Raw genomic sequence first — 16,888 nt, forward strand, 5'->3', positions numbered from 1 at the left:
GGCTGAACTCTGAGCACACATTGTAACAACCTGCTCTGGCTGCAGGTGGCCCTGCCCATTGCAGAGGGTGGAAAAAGATGAGCTTTAAGGTCCTTTCCAACCCGAACCATTCTGGGATTCTGTAATTATTATCCCACTGTTTCAAGGCAATGTCTTACTGCAGATTTGTACGTGGGGTTTCAAAGCTTAGGCTCCACAGAATCTAATAGTTAAAAGTGTGATGGATCAAATAGGGCAAAAAAACTAATACTTACTCTGTTGAGTGCTAATCATGACCATCCTCTCATCTCAACTCTCCCCACGGATTGCCAGAGAGAACAAAATGTCAAAACACTGTCGTAGAACAGCCAGGGTACTTACTAATTACAGCAGCTCAAACAAAGTATTACATGGAGATTCACAAAGAACATTTCTAGCCCCCAAATCCCTTTGGATTTCTCTTGCTTTGGCTGCAAGCTGTTAACACTGCTTCTGTTTCTGAGCAGGAAACTGTGACTGATGCAGCTGCACACAGAGATCCATTTGCTGTGCATGACCTGCCTTCTGCACCCCTTTGCTGCTTGTACAAAAATCCACTGCTCCCCTTTTTATCCAAGCTGCATCAGCTCACCTTGAGCAGGGATAATAGCCTGTGTGTGGCTCCTCACTCTTTTTATGTTGGGATTTTGGATTCATAACCTAAAGGAGAACTGTGAGATAACTTGAGCACTTCTCATCCTTAGAAGCACCTCAAACATAATGAGCATGAGCACACAAACCTGGGGGGAAATACAGAAAATTATCTGCCATAATAATACAGGCAATTTGCTGTCTTAATTTTGTAAGGTGTTTTACTGTGCCTTTTATGAAGGCACAGTAAAATGAGGAGCCACAGAAGATCTTCAAGGCAAGGAAGGTCAATGAAACTACTCAAAGTAGACTTGAAACTACCCAAAGCATAGGTGGGATAAGTCCTGTTACATACAAATTTGTCAACAAAAGCACATACAGTGCAACTTCTTTGGGGTTTGGGTCTTTGCAAATCTTGGAAAAGCCTAAAGAGCACTTTTCTGTGGTGACAACTGCTCAGGTTCAGTGTGCAGGCAACACTTTCTGGTTCCTCCTTTCTTCTGCATTCAGCATGGCAGGTGCACTGCTGGAGACAGCCCAAGTTTCATAGAAGATCCCAGCTCCAGTGACTCTCACTCATTTTGAATGGCAAATATAGTAGAATGGCATATTTCCATCTGGCTGCTCAAATCACAGGGACTTTTAATTTAATATTAATTACTGAAAGCAGTTTTTAGCCATTTACCTAAGGATGTAACAGAACATTCCATCAAGCCTTCAATGACACACTAAAGGACACACCAAGGAGAACACAGGCTGGTGCAAAATGGCAATATTTTGGCAATTACTGATGTTGGAACTGTTCAAAAAGGGATTTTTAATGGAAGTCAAATCTATTAGAAGCACTTCTGACTAGTCTGAGTGTCAAACTAGTCTCGCTGAAAGACAAAAGTCTCCTGGAAAATTTAAGTGTGACCCTGCAGAGATGAAGACCTAATGCTGTGGGGCCTTGAAAATGGGGATACAGCAAAGCTGAGAGCTGTGGTCCTGCCCTCCCTCATCACCCATCCTGCTGTCCACAAGCATTTAAAACCCTTTTGCACAATTTACATTCCTAAATGCAGACACTTGTATTTCCTTTCAGTGTGAGAGTGCATTGCATTTGAAGAACAATGAAATCATTCCGATGTGCATGTCAGCCCAGAAAGCTCTGAAAGTGCATTTTGGTGTGAAATATTAATAGGTAGGAACAGAACACTGGCAGATTCTTTCTGTAAAAGCCCTAAAAATAATTTAAAAAAAAAGAAATCCACCAGAAAGAATTATGTAATTTTCAGTTTATCAGTGTTGAGTGACTAGAAATTGTGCACCTCGGGCTTTTATGCACTTTATTTGATGGAAATGTTCTGAGAAAGTGTTCATCAAGCTTTAAAAATGAGGAGAGGTGAGGAGAGGAGATGAATGCTTGAGACCAGCTAAAAAACCACCCAAAACCCAAACAAAAAGCAATAAGAAGGCTCTAATCAACTCAGCAGTCAGCTGGAGACTCACTTCCACCAGCTTCAGTTGCAGTAGGCTCACATCTTAGCCACAGCTCCATGGATTTCTTAGAATTTAGCTAGGATCAAAATTAAAACGTGCATTAATCCAGAATATTCCAGTTGGTGACAGGGAAGTCTCAGCAACCAAAACTTTCAAAACTAAAAAAACTTAAAAAAAAAAAAACCTGAAAAAACCTAAAAAAACATTTAAAGTAATAAATAAATAAAATTATTTTCAGTTTTGCATCAAAACTTCATGAAAACCACCTTCATGAAAAGGAAGGACACATTTCAGTAATCAAGTATATTTGAATATACCTAGAATATTTAAGAAAAATAGCAAGTTGATTAATTTTTCAAGGCTTATGGTAATATGGTTGCAAGATTCAGAGTATTATCCTTAGTAAGAATTGCTGTCACTCACTGTTGTAAAGTTCAGAATTCAGCCAAACTATATAATCTTTCTGTTTTAAGAGTTTATGCATAATTTCCTGTGCCTACTTTGCATGCACTGAGATTATATACAGAAATCAAAGCCATACAGCACAAAGACAAGTGGTAACACCAAAGAAAAAGCTCTCAAATGTTCATTTAATCCAAAGAAACTCCTCCAGTGGAGAAGTACATCTGTTTCCACAGAGCCATATGACTAAAACACGCTGTAAAATTCATCTGATACTCAGTGAAAATTAACATATGCTTGGTTCTATTTCAGTCTCCATTCTCTGGGGGCTGGGTGTAACATGCAAACCTTGCACATCTTTTCCAATCTCACTGTGTGGGTAATGGTGTGTGTCAGCAGCAGGCAGTAGATGATCCCACCCCAAAAAGCTACACTTAATTAGATATCCAGAGATATCTTGGGTGAAATGCCTTTAGCCCATGGAAATCAGAGTGTTCAGGGTAAGTGGGAAGGTACCTCTAGAGGTCTAAATAAGTCAGAACTAAACCACACATGACTCAAGAGCTCAAAGAACATAAATCCCTCCGTCTCTCCAGAATCTTTTCTAGCGCTTGAACATCCTCAGGTGGGTTTTTTCCTGCTGTAAGAAAATCCCAGAATGGTTTGTGTTGAAAGGCACCTTAAATTCCATCTCATTCCAAACCCCTGCCACAATCAGGGACACCTTCCACTATCCCAAGCTGCTCTCCTGCTCACTCCTTTGCTCCAGCTTGTGTCCAGTGCCCCATTCCTGCACACCCCAGACACACCTGGATTCATTTTCTCTCCACATTCCCACATCAGGAAGTTGCAGGTACAATGAAGATCCCACAGCACATTTCCATCTCAAGCTCTCCTTGGGTATTGGGGTTGGATATTTAAGGTACTTTCCAACCAGGAAGATTCCAAGACATTTTATTCACCTAGGACAGGATTTACCTGGGAGGGGACTGAAAACATGCAGTCAGGCATTAACAAACCTCTAGCTAAGCTATGGGAAAACCCTTCTGCTTTTAGGAATTGCTGCCTGTTCACCAGGTCAAGGAGATAACTTGTACAGGTCCTGTTGCTTTCTGTTTTCCTGCTGCCATAGAAGAAATGTGGACAGAAATAAAGAATCATCAACCCCATGGAGATAATACTAAGACAGTGCAGGAGAAATGTTCAGCTGGAAAGTGTGGTTGGAAAGCAAGTGAACATCCATCCCAGATCACCCTGAACATTTTGCTTTCTAAAAACAACAAGGGAATGAGAGGCCAAGGACACCTTTGAGTTTTGAAATTAAAAAGCTGGATTCAATTGAGCTTGCTGAAATAGGAAGCAATGAAAAACGAAGTGTCAGAGAGTTCAGAGATGAAAGCAACACAAGAACCCTTCCAAATTCACAGGCAAAAAGTAAAACAGCCACACTCCAGGTCTGAGCTAGGAAAACACAGCTGAATTCTCCATTTTGAGTTGTCTTCACACAGAAGACCCAGCTCCTTGAAGGCTCTACAATGCTTTACTTAATAATTTGTTCTCAGCACAGCTGCTGCTGGAAAATCAGTCTGAGAAAAGTAGGAGGATGGGAGGAAACTGCTTCCAAGAAATTTAGCTTGGGTCACAGTCAGCAAGAGCTGGCCATTCCCCCAACCCCAAGATGGGAATGTGCGGGAAAAGTTTTGAGCTAAAAAGAGTCTTCAAAAAGGAAGCACTAAAGGTAACAGAGTTAGCAGCTCTGACAAGAATTTCAGCACACAGGGAGAGGCAAGGAGGAAGAGATAGAGTCAATGGAAAAAAATCCCCTGGAGGCTGAGGTCAGACTGATTAAGATGCTGTTTCAGTCAATATCCGCTGAAAACCATAGTTGAAAGCAAACAAACACTAAATATACTTTCCCAGAGTCTTACAAGGAAAAGACTCTCATGGAAAATGTATGAAGAAGCATCCAAGTAATTATAGATTGGCAAAGTTGTATTTCTTTCCCTGACCATTATTTTAATTAATTATTAATCAGCAGCTGCTGTCAAGCCTATGTGCTTAAAAACACCGAGCAGTGCGTTCTTTATGAGGGGTAGTTTGTCAACTTGATTTTATGTCCATCACACAGCATTAAAATGAAAGGTAAGTGATTTAGAGTAAACCATGAACTTGATCCACTCACTTATACATTTCATTGCTCTCCCAAGCCCATGAGGAGCTTGGTGTCTGGGGGGGTGGGTGGCTGTGATTGACTTTGAGGGTAAGAACAGCACGAGCCCAGGGTGAGGCACAAAGGGGAAGTGCATGACTTGTCTGGAGTTCAACTTCTGGAGAGCTTCTGCTTCTGAGAAACCTCCCAGATTTCACATGCAGCAGTGGAGGACACAGAGCATCACTGTCACCCCAACCAGTCTCTCTCTGGAGTCACAAAGTGCACAAACATTTGTCTCACTGTCCCTGCCTGAACAGGTACCATTGACTCAGTTAATAAACATCTCTAAAACCCTTTAGTCCTGCTTCCAGAATATCCATTTCTGTAAGGCTTGGACTTTTTCCAGTGAAAGTCTGCCATGTTTTGATCCTCTTCTTGCCTTTTTTCCAGCATTCTTAGCACAAGAGCAAAGCATTCATTCGTTCTTTCCCCAAGACATTTTGTTCACAAGGTTAAAGACCACTCAAAACCCCAAGAGCAGAAATTTCCTCCTAAGGACAGCAAGGACGTTTGAGTGTAATTTATTTATTCTGTGCTGTAGCTGTCCTGGTCCCTCAGTGGCCTGCAGTGAGTCTGGAACAGTTCACTGGGCTCTGTGCTGACACCAGCCTTAGTCCCAGCAGGAAGCACAGCCTGGAAAAAGCAGCTGAAAAAAGTGTCAGCTGGAAAATGTGACTAAAATGGGGGTTGAAAAAATGCAAGTATCTTCATCCCCACAGTCACATCATTTGATGAGGGCAGGTGAGAGTGTGAGAATATTTACTCCAGCAAGGTTATCTGACTGGGGAGACTCTGTGAGCTGAGAAAAACCAGCTACTGGGAATGAGGAGCCTTGGAAAAGTGGTGGAGAGGACCAGACTATGAATAAACCCTACAAAACAGGAGCAATATTTTGCCAGGATTAACCTCCCTACTTCCAATACCAAGCATTAAGGCCTTTAGGCTTGGCCTTGGTTTTCCTCAAGGGAGACTTTGCCTATAGATAAATAAAATTTGAAGTTACTTTCTGGGATATCAAGCCCAAGTTTGTGAACTCAAAAATGCTTTAAAATGTAGGTAAGGCAAGGCTGAAGCTGTCTGGGCTTTTTAACACAGAGAGATTTTAAAGGGGTGTTTACTGAGGTTGGAAAAACCCTCTAAGAACATCAAGTCCAATCATTAACCCAGCACTAAATGATGTGTTTAAGCACCAAGACTGCAGTGCTTTGAACACTTCTGGGGGTGGTGACTCCACCAGCTCCCTGGGCAACCTGTTCCAATGCCTACCATCCTTTCAGGAAGAAACCTTTCGTAATATCCAAGCTAAACCTTCCCTGGGGCAACTTGAGGGCGTTTTCTCTGGTCCTGCCACTTGTTACCTGGGAGAGGAGAGACAATTACCAGTTCTAGACTAATTTTATTTTTGAATCAGAGTAATGGTAACACAATGGGCCTTTTTTTACAATTTGCAAATATGGTCAAATTTTTCAAGCTTTCTCCTTTGCTCCCCTGCAGACATCTGAAGCCAAACCACCAAACATCCCAGATTTGGGATTTTCTTACCATCACTACACAAATTCTGCACATCCAGTTCTAGTTTGATTAGAGTTTAAAGACCTCGAAGAGGTTGTGGAATCTTTAGTTTATGTCCTTTTAAAAGAAAATAATTGGGATTTTTGGTTATTTGGGAAAGCCTAGATCAGGCAGCTGTTGCAGACAGATCCTACAGCAAGCAGAGCTTTATAGGCACTCTCCACAAAACGCTGAATTAAGGACAAAACACCCTGATATATTGCAGGGAATCCTGCCCAGTCTCAGAAAGAACCTCCAAAGGAGTGAAGAACCACCCAGCTGCAGCAGCAAATGTCTGTCACCTCTTGATATGCTCCATTCATCCCACAGGGAGTGGGGTAACTATGCCAGTTCCTTGTTCCTCCCTGTTGGAGAGTGGAAGGTGCAGTGGATGTGGAGATGGAGAGAAGTCCAACACCCCTGAATCACAGTCTTGTTCCTCCCAGGGCAGTGCTAACTCTTGGAGAGAGCAACAGCAGCAGTAACTCTCCAAAGATTTGCAGGTCTGCAAGTTATGGGCACTGGGAATCCCTTCTGGTCTCAGGCTCTCACCAGGACACAAAGACATGGCTCTGAACTTGGTGAATAACTGCAACTATTGCAATTTAACAGGACTTTAAGAGTCAGACCAGAAAGGCTGTGAGCACACTGACAGAGGAGGAGCAGAGACACTCCAGCCAGAGCTGTGGAAGGAAATGAGAAGGGTATGGGGCACTGCTAAAATATGAAAGGGATATGAAAGCCAGCTTCAATTACCTAGACTATAAATGCATATACCATCTGCTAGCAATTTTTTGCATCTCAAAAAGGAGTCTCAATCGAGTCAGCACCATTCAGCTTTCCACACACTGCAAGTGGCAGTATTAGAAAGATCTGTTCCAAACTTCCCCATCATCCCCACCTCCCCAGCTTCTCCAGCCTACCCAGATGGCTGAAACCACAGAAGTAGGGAATGTGTTTGAAACTGCCCCTCCCTAACTTAGGAGGGAACACATTCTTGATCAAATGAAAAAATATAATTAAAACATTTATGATTTCCAGCTTCTCTGAAGCTGCAGAGAAAGGTTTTCACTCTGACAACTTGTATTAGCTGGCTGGAATGTGCAGGCAGCAACATTTAAGAAGTAATTTAAGCTGAAAGAGTACTTTTGGGGAAAGTGTCTCAAATGTCAGACAGATCTATTAAGACAGCTCTTGACAGACTAATCTATAAGCTTTTCTTTTTTAGTGTGAGATTTGTATCGATTTTTAAAATAGCAATCCCATTACTACACATTAACAGCATGGATAAACATCTCTCTGAGTATTTAGGATTGCAACAGGACAAAGACAGAATGTGAGGGCAGTAATTTTCCATCACACAGTAGGTGAGTTTAATGGTACCTGCAAATCAAGTCCATCTCTAAAGCAAATTTTGGGCACAGCAGGAGCTCTGACGACCTTTTTCTGTTACCCAAATCCACGCTGTACTTGTGACTGCTCCATTCCTGGCAGTCAGCTGAACATCCTCTTACTCACTTACTGCCTTTCCCGCTGCCAGACCTGGAAATTCCCTTTCTAATGTGTCCAACTGTCACAACTTTAGGAATGACAAAGGAAAACCAGGAGCAGGTGTACCTATGCATGTGGCTCAGTGGGCAGGAATGCAGGAAATGGGCTCCATCTCAGATTGTTTTCCAGCATAAGTGATTCTGTGAAAAGAAACATCCCAACAGAAAAGGAGAGGCAGGCAGTTCCCTTCATAGCAGTTTGGATTTCTAGGGCCAGAAAAACCAGACCTGACCCTCCCTGAGCCCAAAGGCTGCTCGTGGGCTTGTCCCAGCATCAGACCTGTGAGACAGGCCAGACTCCCAACAGCTCCCAACAGTGTCATGGCCAAAATAAACAAATGCTATTGCAGTAAATCCTGCCATTCTCTGGGCCACGGATTGCTTGAGCTCAGCAGGCTGGTGCATGCATCAGCCTCAGAGTAGAACACAAAATCCCAGAATGGTTTGGGTTGGAAGGGACCTTAAAGCCCATCTCATTCCAATCCCTTCTGCCACGGCAGGGACACCTCCCACTGCCCCAGGCTGCTCCAAGCCCCAATGTCCTTGGACTTGGACACTGCCAGGGATCCAGGGGCAGCCACAGCTGCTCTGGGCACCCTATGCCAGGGCCTGCCCACCCTCCCAGGGAACAATTCCTGCCCAATATCCATCCATCCCTGCCCTCTGGCAGTGGGAGCCATTCCCTGTGTCTGTCCCTCCATCCCTAGTAAATATCTCTCTCCATCTTTCCTGTAGGGTCCCTTCAGGACCTGGAAGGGTCAGTTATGTTACCCTGGAGCCTTCTCTTCTCCAGGCTGAACAATCCCAATTCTCTCAGCCTTTCCTTTTGTCTCCACCAGTTGCCAGGGTTGTGTAACAACAACTTCCCTGATTCACCCTTGATTCCAGGCATGGAATAAAATACTGTAATTCCAAGATTTCTCTCAAAATCCAGTGTTTATGCCACTCATATGCTTTCCCCTAAACACACACACATTTAAGGAGCTCATTTTCAAACGAGGCTTCACAGCCACAGTTTGGATGATTTTAAAGCTCAGCTTGCAGACTTGCAGGTGCTCCTGGCTATCAGGAGATTGGACAACAAAAGGATTGCTCAGAGGGGCACAGCCCTAAGGACTGGAGCCCAGGAATGCTCAGCTGTGTAAAACCTGTGACAGTGTGGCTGAACCTGGATCATAACTTTGGATGTGGAAGAATTAAGCTAGAGATCCACAGTGGGATTGCTGTTCTTTGGTTTACAAATTGAATTAATCCAAAATATTCAAAGAGATTTTAAATGAGAAAAATTAGATGTTATCAAAGTGTGAACTGCAAGTGCTGCCTGATCAATGAGGGAGACAGGGGAAATGGGAATAGAAAGAGGGTTTGCAGGGAAGGTCAGGGAATCTCTCTCCTGACCCACAGAGAGGGTTCCACCTCTCCAGTGATAACAGATTCCACAGCAGTGTAGGTCTCTCCAGAATGTCTTGTCGTGTTGCAGGCCTAGATGGAAGCCTTTAAAGCCTCTGGACTTCACTCCTGAAGCCTTCCTGCCCCATGGGAGGGAAGCTCCATGCAAGCCTGCTGCCCCCAGGCACCTCTCTTTTCCAACTGCTGTTCCCTCTCTTCCACCTCAGACCACCTCTGCTCGTGTCCTGAAATTGCTTTTCCCCAGCTCCCTCTCACAGAACTGGGAAAGAGGCACAGGAATGGACCTAATTGCTGCTCCAGCTTGCTTTGGGTGGCAGATAGCCTGGAGTGTGAGTGGAGGTGGCTTCACACATGGGCACAGCTCCAGAGCCTCCCACCTTGTTCCTGCCATGCTCCAGCAACCAGTGCTGGTAGGGGACCTTGGGCCACCTCCACCTGGAGTGGCTGGGTCACCTCAGAACGTGTACAGCTGGCCAAAGGCATGGCCCACACCATGAGCACCGTGCTCAGCCAAGAAAAAGAAAGGAATCCTAAATAAAGACCCCAGGGGGACAGGGAGCGAGGCTGGGTCTGTGCGGGGCTGAGTCACAGGAGAGCACCACGGGGTTCCCAGGTGTTCCACCCTCTCTGAAGATGCCACCCAACCCCTCAGAGCCCAGCCTGATAGCCAAGGGCAGGGCCATGACCTCCTTCAGACTCTCAAGTGCAGAAATGTACTGACAGAACTCAGAAATTTCAGCTAATCTTCCCATTAGGGCCCCACTACACACACTCCCAAAACTGAGGGTCAGAGGAGTATCAATTTGCTTTCTGAGTGGATTCTGTGCCCTTAAGGCTGCAGACCATAATGGGAATAAACAAAAAAAGCCCTCAAACAGGCCAAGTGCTAGAGAGGTGATAAACCCCACACCATTAAAGCAGAGATTTAAAGGCAGGTACATCTGCTACCTCATTCCATTCTGCTGTGAAATACCCAAGGCTGTTACAGAGGTTCACATTAGTTCTTCCAGCTCCATCAAGAAGGGATATTTGCATGGGCTTTGCCAAGAAGAGTGGAAAGTTCAGAGAAAAAATAAAAGAGAAAATGGAAGAACATTCCACTGTTTCCACAATTATTCTTACAGAGCCAGTGGAGTGGGGCAGCAGAACAATGCCCAGGAATGCTGTGCAAGCTCACTGCCACCCTGAGCTGCTGCCTTCTAGAAAGCTCCTCTTGCATCCATTATTTGGGCTGTGCTGCACCTCTCCCTGGCCTGCAAAGAGGAACACAGAAGGGAAAAGGGAGCTGTCCCATTCCAGGCCATCCCCATTAAAAGCCTGAGCTTCTTTCTCCAAAGTAGTTCTAGCAGAATACTTGGAATACCCTGCAGGTGTAACAAGGTTTGAGCACAACATTTCTTTCTTCCTGCCCCCCACCTCACTACTCACCTGTATTTCCAAATCCAGCCAGCCAGGCTGAGTTCTGCTCCATCTGCTGAAGAACCCCACACCTGGCCTGAGAAGCTTAGGGACAGCAGTGGCATGTACCAGACAGAGGAACCATCAAGGGGAAATAAAATGTATAAACAGTTTCTGGAAGCAGCAGTTGGGTGTCATAAATGAGACTCTGGGAAGCTGGAACAGGGATCAGTCTTGGTCAGGGAAAACTCTTCTTGAAGCTATTTCTCAACAGAGGGCACTAAGAAAAGCAAGTTGCAGTTTGTCCCTGCTGCTCCCACACAAACTGCTTTTGTGACTAAAAGCCAAACCTGTTTTTAAATATCAATACTAAAAACCACACAATTCTTTCAGCTCCAACTATCATGAAGAAAAAGGTTTCAGTGCCCTTTTTAAAAGCAAGAATCACATTATTAAATATCATTTTGTCTCCCAAGATCCAGTCTCCTTTCTGCCACTAGATGTCCCACAAGTAAGAGGAGAATCCAGATGGGAGCACTGTGAGCTAATTGTAATTGGGGTTTATTTTCATTTGAGCTGCTTTGAACTCTTAATGTATTATTCAACTCAGTGAAAGCTTTCTCAAATTTGTAAATACAACAAAAGACTCGTGCTGGATTGATATAGTCATTTAACAGTAGTTTTGATGATATAATATTAGATGTTAATCCCATATTCAGGTTGCTTCTATGCTTTAGTTCTCTAAGTTTTAAGTATAATACAATTCTAGCAGAGGAACATTATAGTGAAGGCATTACCCCATGGGAACAGTTTTGTTGGATGTTTATTTCAGTATTAAAATAAACATCAGAGCAGTATCATTGAAAAAACTACGTATGAGAGCTAACACACTTAGGTGAAAATAGTAGAGATAATTTGGTGTCCCTTTAGATGCTGGGAACTGCAGGTGGTGGAGCACCAGGCAGGCCAGCAGGCCATGAGCTGAATGCTGAGTAGACCCCAGGGCCAGGCTGGATGAGGCTCTGAACAGCCTGGGACAGTGGAAGGTGTCCCTGCCCATGGCAGGGGGTGGAAAGGGATGGGATTTCAGTCCTTTCCAACCCAAACCAGGCTGTGGGGAGGAAATGCTGTGCTCCATCAGCCAGGTAATAATGACAATCAATGTAATCCATCCCCAGGGTTCCTCAGCAGCAGCTACTCTGCAGCTGGACTTTGTGGCCACTGCTCAGCACCCCCTGCTCATTTGGCCAGCTTTCACTTTGCCCCACTGGCCACTTCCTTGACCTGCCCTTTATCAGCCCCTATGCAGGGAGACAGCATCAAATGTCCCAGGGGCTTCTGTGTGTCTTCCAGGAGGAAACAGAGGCAAGAAAAGACAACTACAGTGACAGCAGAAAACTCAGCCCCAGTGAGACTGGAAACCTCTGAAGCCTGACTTTTATGAGGCAACAGGATTCAATCCCACAGCTGGCACAGCCCCACATGCAACAGAGATTTTCTGCTACAAGGGGTGGATCATTTCAACCCAGTGTGGACATCAAACATAAATAAACCCTGTTTTTATTTTGCAGAACAGTTTCCTGATTTCCTGTCACCACTCACATCTCAGCACACAAAACTCCTAAGTAAACCAAGGAAGGGATATTTTATTCATGAGTACAAAGCCCAGCTGAGTTCTGAGAAAGCTTTTTGTTGCTTTTTTGGTGTCTCCTCTCCAGGCATGGAGCTGTGGAGTGCATCACATGGAAAATGTCACAAGCCCCCAGCACAACAAACTTGGCAGAAAATGCACAGGGAATGGCCACTGTGTGAGAAGAGGCTTCTGTGATACATTGTTGGGCTGGAATTTGGTCCCAGCTCTATTTTGTGTATTCTAGCTGCTTAATCCAATTATAAGAAGTGACCAGCTAAGGATTAGATGAGAAGGAAGCCAAGGAAGTGACTTTGCCCAGGACTCAGTTGACAGATGCCAAGTTACACAGTACAATTCCCTTGGTAAACCAGGATTTATTTCTGCAGCAGTTCTCTTCAGCCATTGCAAATAAACAACTCAACAGCATCTTCAGCTCAGGAGTTTTGCCCTCAAGACTGTCAAAGCACAGCTAAGCTCAGCCCAGCTGAGCTCAGCTTCACTAAATTGGAGTGCTGACCCATGTAAGCCACAGAAAATCTGCTGTTGAATTTCCTTGCTTTTCCAAGTGATACTGGGAATGCTGTTGGAATGTGGAAAGTCAGATACATGGGTTCATTGCCTGTGAAACATTCCTCATTCTCCCAAGCAGGGGGAACAGCAAATCTTCCAATAGTATCAGCACATGGAAAAGCAGTGAAGTTGGAGCTGGAAGCAGGAGGCAGGCTGAGTGCAGATACACAAGAACCAGCACCCTGATGGCACCAGCAGCCCTTAACTACCTGCACTCCTCTCCAGAGCTGTTCAGCTCCATGCCTGGCATCCAGTCCTAACCTGAACTGGAAGGCAGGTGCCCTGGTTTGGAGGACAGGTATCTGCCAATAAAGGCAGCAGCTTCTCTTTGAAATTGAGAATGTAAACCCCCTTCCTCCAAATTTTGAAATTAAGGAGCTCTCAGGCAAAGATATGGGAATTAGGAATAACAGTTCTTTACTAGGAAAATTAAAATAGAAATACAGAATTACAAAGGACAATCCCAAAACACTGCCAGAGTCAGAATCCAAGCTGACACCCGTCAGTCAGTCAGGGTGTTGGCACAGTCCCATTCAATGGTGGCTGCATCCTCCTGCAGGGGCAGATGTGGTTCAGCTGCAGCAGTGCTCCTGGAGAAGGTGCAGTTTCCTCTGAAGGTGCAGGGATGATGTGGAAAGGTCTGGCTTTCCTCTGGAATCCAGTGGAAAGAAGGTGCCTTGGTGTCCAAAATCTCAGTTTTTATCTGTGTAGGAAAGGCTTGGCTGCTCCCTGGCTGGAGCATCTCCCAGTGGGATGATGGAATTTTATCAGTCACACAGTGGGACTGAATGGGCCAGCAGCAGATGAAATCTTCCTGGAGGGAGGATGGGCTGTGGGAAAGATAAAGATGATTGCCCAGCTGGTTTAAAGATGGCCCATTAGCAGATAATATGTGCCAGGAGATCAGGGTCACTGCCCCACCCGGCTCTACAGATGGTGACAGAACACACATTGCTGGCCACATCCTGTACTGCAACCCAAGACAGAGGTGACCCCTTGGACCCATCTGCAGCTTTGCTACAGCCCCAATTCCTGCTGCTCCTGTCTGGATCCTGGTGCATCCCCTCACTTGGGTTGGGGCTTTCCACTGACCCTTTTTCCTGCACCCAGCTCTGCTGTTGCACCCCCATGGGCCTGAGGAAAAGGTCTTAAATGGCAAAGAGGACAGGAAAGAGGTTTCACTGTAATATCAGCAGCAGGAAGATCCTGTTAAGCACTTCTGAGACCCTCAAGTTTTAATTTTATTGTACAATCCCTCTAACAGCTTTTGGCATGCCCCTGCCTCTTTTTCCTGATGCTCCTGGCTCTTTGGAGAGCCACAAGGTTCCTCTCCCTAGGATTCAGCTGGATGCAGCATTTTGCCACATTTCTCACGACACACAGGCAGGCACCATGCAGGTGAGGGCAGCAGCTTCCTGCTGAGATGCAAACCCCTTCACTGCCCAGCAATTCCAAACAATTCTGCAGAGGGGCTGCAGGTGTCACCAGCCCCTGCCCCTGGAAACATGGAAACATGGTCTCAAGGGTCACTTGATATTTGCTGTCTCAAAGCAAATGGAACTGGGGCAGCCCAACCCTGGGAACAGCCTTTGGATCCTGCTGGATCCCAGAAACCTGGAATTTTTGAGCTTTCTGTGCTTTCTGGCTCTGACCCCCTGGAGAACACTGCTTTTGACCTGAGGCCTTGGAGAAGGTTTCCAAATTTGAGTGATGGAGTTAAAATCACAGGTGTGTAGTTAAATAAAGTGTGTGATTTCACATGGTGAAGAGTTTTTTATAATATAGTAATAAGCATGGGACAAGATGGAGAATTTTGCTCACTTTTAGCTGGTAGCTGGAAAGAACAGCCTACAGTATTAAGGGCAAGCATCTCTCTTTCTACCAAGAGTTTCAGCTAAATTAATCTTTTGGAACTGCCATAATACAGCTTTTTCTGAATGAAAAAGTATCCTATTGCTGGAAGTGTTGCTGAACTCTCTGTACTTTAGATAAGATTTAATAAACAACCAAGCCCAAACATGAGAAAATTTGTTTCCTTTGTGTGTTTTTTAATCTGGGTCTGGGTGAGGACAGAAGAAAACTGCAGACAAACCACTAATTAAGTGCTGCAAACATCACTCTGCTACAGATCCAAATTCCCCCTGTGACCTTGGAAGAGCAAGTGACAGGGGACAGGCCAGCATCTGTAACACCAGGCTGCAGGACAGCTCCTTGGGAACTGGATTTGTCTGAACTGCACATGGAATAGTATGTAAGCACTAGATCAATGCCTTGCAGACAGAAGAAACCCACTGGTTTGGTACTAAGGAGACTGAGTACATTTTTCAGTCTCTTGCCTAGATGTAGGCCACCTCTGCAAGCTGGAAGGAGAAGCAGGCAATTAATATTTTGACAAATATTCTAAAGGTTTTACCAACCCAAGCTGATGGAACACACAAATAGGGAAAAAAACCCCACATACTTTGCATTATTACTTTCTTGTGGATTAGCCCAAGAGGCTCACAGATTGCTAGCTGGACTTTTTGGAATATTGTTACTTTAGTGCTCTAGTCCCAGTTGTGGTTTACATATATTTAATCTCCCTTCCCATGCAAACTTTGTATTTTAACAAACAACTGATTTCTTCAATGGATTATTCTCCCTTTAAAGACAGCACTGCTGGGGCAGGTCACTGGTTTGGCAGTATTAAAGCTTAAATCCATTTAACCCACCAGCCCTCAGCCTCATTTTTCCAATTTGGCTGAAGGTGGAGCTGTCTGGGTGCATAAGCTGTGAAAGCAGATGGCATTTTCCTTCCCCAGCTGAGACAAAGGCATTCCCAGAGCAATTCAAGCCCTTCCACACTGCCATCCTCTGGCAAAATATGCATACAATATTAATGACAGTTATTTTTGTCCTGTGGCGCTTTCAGTCCTAGAAGAGGAGTGGGAATCTTTTCCTATTTCCTGAAGAATCTTTATTGGAAAAGATCCAAGAAGTCTGATCAAAATAGAAAGTAGAGGGGTGTTTTCCCCCTCATCCAAGTGCATCTTTCTTGCATTACTTCTGCAAAAATGAATATACAGTTATCCATAAAGGTATCGAATTATTACAGGATATCTAAGGACAATATTATTAGAATGCATGATTTTCAAGCTCAGAAGCTACAGGATGGAAAAAAAATAATAAATGTCAAAGCAGACTTAATACAGAAAGGAGTTTTCTCTTGGAATGTCTTCCCAGAGTCAGATGCTGGATGACTGATCTGACTGGGGCTGTCCTGTACAAGAAATGACAAAACTCAGTCAGGACCTGCTGAATTGGCAATTGACTTTGGCACTGGCATGGTTACTCAAAATACCTGGACTCAAGCAAGATCCTGGCACTGCTGGCTGAATTTCCCACCTCTAATCCAGGCTGTCAGCAGGAAAACTACCCAGGAGGCAAGCAAGGAAAGCAACTCCTCAGTCACAGACACACAGAAGGCACCAGCCCAGGTGCTGCAGAACAACAGTGCATGAATTGGAGAGGATGTGGTCCAAAAGGCTGCTGCACAGGTCATGGGCAGCTTTCTCCTTAACCAGAGAACCCAGTGCAGACCCTGGTGATTCCCCTGGCTCCCAGCTCACCTAGGAGCCCACCTGCAAACACAGCTCTAATCCTGGGATGCATGCACTGGATAAAGCTTGGGAACCACCCAGGGCAGCACGGACCCCCACACTTACAGTGCACAGCATCCACTTGCAGATTTAGCTGCATTCAAGAGCTGAGACCTTAATTTGGCATTTCAGACTGCTGCATTTGCTTTGGTAGTTTTCCTATTATGTTGTGAATAGTGTCTGGGCTCCTACATAATTAACAGCAGCATAATGCCTACGAAGTGCTTCTAATTTGCTAGGCTGCCTTTTCATGCAAGTGAAAAAAATTTAAGCAGACATGAGCAAGTGAGAGGCAGAACCCCACACACGCTGCTGGTGGAAGAATCTTGAGTTCCTGCCTTGAGCAAAAACCTGAAATGATGAAACTATTCACCCCAAAAATCTAAAAAGCAGAAATCAAGATACTAGGTGATTCCTTTGCACTGAAAGGGGG

Source organism: Oenanthe melanoleuca, chromosome 7 (genome assembly GCF_029582105.1).
Source record: "Oenanthe melanoleuca isolate GR-GAL-2019-014 chromosome 7, OMel1.0, whole genome shotgun sequence".
NCBI lineage: Eukaryota > Metazoa > Chordata > Aves > Passeriformes > Muscicapidae > Oenanthe > Oenanthe melanoleuca.